Genomic DNA, 2,870 nt, shown 5'->3' on the forward strand with positions numbered 1-2,870 from the left:
CATCCATACATGACTACTGGAAAAACCATAGCCTTGACTAGACAGACCTTTTTTGACAAAGTAATGTCTGCTCTTCTTTCCTTAGCTATGTGTAAAGCCTCTTCAAACAAACACTTCACCTTCTTGCATTTATTTTTCTTTGGAATGATTTGGTCACTGACTCCTGTACTATGTTATGAACCTTTGTACACAGTGGTTTTGGTCATTGATTCCTGTACGTTGTTACAAACTTCAGTCCATAGTTCTTCAGTCACTCTGTCTACCAGATCTAATCTCGTGAATCTATTCATCACCACAACTGTATAATCATAAGAGATTTGATTTAGGTCAAACCTGAATGTCCTAGTGGTTTTCCCTCCTTTTCCAATTAAAGCTTGAATTTTGCAGTAAGAAGCAAAGGGGTGGGTATTGCTCAAAATTTTCCAAGTGAGACTTCAACAGTGTGTGAATCGACAACTTCCAGATGTTCAAGCTGGGTTTAACAAAAGCAAAGGAACCAGACATCAAATTGCCAACATCCGTTGAATCATAGAAAAAGCAAGTGAATTCCAGAAAAACATCTACTTCTGCTTTATTGACTATGCCAAAGCCTTTGACTGTGTGGATCACAACAAACTGAAAAATTCTTCAAGAAGTGGGAATACCAGACCACCTTACCTGCCTCCTGAGAAATCTGTATGCAGATTCTCAAGAATCTGCAAGAAGCAACAGTTAGAACCAGACATGGAACAATGGACTGGTTCCAAGTTGGGATAGGAGTACGTCAAGGCTGTATATTATCACCCTGCTTATTTAACTTATATGCAGGGTACATCATGAGAAATGCCGGGCTGGATGAATCACAAGCTAGAATCAAGATTGCCAGGAGAAATATCAATAACCTTGGATATGAAGATGACACCACCCTTGTGGCAGAAAGAGAAGAGGAATTAAAGAGTCTCTTGATGAGGGTGAAAGAGGAGAGTGAAAAAACTGGCTTAAAACTCAACATTCAGAAAACGAAGATCATGACATCTGGTCCCATCACTTCATGGCAAATAGATGCGGAAACAGTGGAAACAGTGACAGACGTCCTTTCCTTGGGTTCCAAAATCACTGCAGATGGTGACTGCAGCCATAAAATTAGAAGATGCTTGCTCCTTGGAAGAAAAGCTATGACCAACCTAGACAGCATATTAAAAAGCAGAGACATTACTTTGCCTACAAAGGTCTGTCTAGTCAAAGCTATGGTTTTACCAGTAGTTGTGTATGGATGTGAAAGTTGGACCATAAAAAAAGCTGAGCACCGAAGAACTGATGCTGTTGAACTCTGGTGTTGGAGAAGACTCTTGAGAGTCCCTTGGACTGCAAGGAGATCCAACCAGTCCATCTAAAGGAAATCAGTAGTGAATATTCATTGGAAGGACTGATGCTGAAGCTGAAGCTCCGATACTTTGGCTACCTGATATGAAGAACTGACTCATTGGAAAAGACCCCGATGCTGGGAAGATTGAGGGCAGGAGGAGAAGGGGATGACAGAGGATGAGATGGTTGGATGGCATCAGCCACTGACGGACATGAGTTTTAGTAGGCTCTGGGAGTTGGTGATGGACAGGGAAGCCCGGTGTGCTGTAGTCCATGGGGTTGCAAAGAGTTGGACGTGACTGAGCAACTGAACTGAACTGAATGAGTAGAAGCAGTATTCCAGCTATTTGGGAGAAGGGATGGGAATTTCCCAGGTTTGGGCCACTGCCCACTTTTTGACTCTTTGTGGTCATCCTGGGGATGTCATGGCACCTGTAGGTGTGTCTTTCAGTTTGCTGATGTGTTACAATGAGCGTGTGCTGAGGCTCAAGGTCTAGAGGAAGTCAACTCGTATGCCATCTTGGACCTACTTGGCTCTTATTGGCTTATGTCTTGTCCTCATGTGTCTGTGTGTGTGTGCGTGCTCAGTCGTGTCCGACTTTGTGACCCCATGAACAATAGCCCACCAGGCTCCTCTATCTCTGGAATTTTCCAAGCAAGAATACTGGAGTGAGTTACCATTTCCTCCTCCAGGGGATCTTCTCAATATGGGGATCAAACTTGCATCTCCTGCATTGGCAGGTGGATTCCTTACCACTGAGCCAACTGGGAATCTTGTTCCCAGGCTGTGTCATTCTTTTAGGGGTTGTGCCCTGCCCCCTTCCCGTCTCAAGAGAGGAATGGGGCTTTGCTCAAGATCACACAGCTGTGAAATGCTTGAGGTGGAGCAGGACTCGCCTCCTTTCCTGGCCAGCGCCCTTCTCAGCCCACAAGAAAACACAGGGGCCCACCCCCTCCTTTGGGGAGGACTGTTTTGTGAAGATCTGTTTGGTTGCCTTATCAGACGGGCAGGTTTGGCTACAGTGGAAGCTTTAGGGAAGGGGCCTGCTTAGAGAACTCCATACTCACTATGACCTCTCTGCCCGAGGGCTGTCGGAGCTGCAGAGAAGAGTTGGAGGACTGCAGCGGAGTCAGAGGGCTGGGGCTGGCTAGACCTGGGCCCCTCAAAGATCTAGGAAGAACACTAGCATGGGCCTGGTGGGCTCGTGCACATGTGTGTGTGTGTGCTGTGTGCAAAGTCGTTTCAGTCATGTCCGACTCTTTGCGACCCCATGGACTGTAGCCCACCAGGCTTCTCTGTCCATGGGGATTCTCCAGGCAGGAATACTGGAGAGGGTTGCCATTCTCCCCTCCAGGAGATCTTCCCGACCCAGGGATTGAACCCACGTCGCCTGCATGGGCAGGTGGGTTCTTACCTGGGAAGCCACAACCTGGGCCTGGTGCCAAGAGCAAATAACTCTTTAGTCCTGGACCAGACTGAAGAGCTATTTCCCTCTCTGGGCCTTTTTTCCCCCAGCATCTCCTGT

This window comes from Bison bison, unplaced genomic scaffold (assembly GCF_000754665.1).
Source record: "Bison bison bison isolate TAMUID 2011002044 unplaced genomic scaffold, Bison_UMD1.0 scf7180017864105, whole genome shotgun sequence".
Lineage (NCBI taxonomy): Eukaryota > Metazoa > Chordata > Mammalia > Artiodactyla > Bovidae > Bison > Bison bison.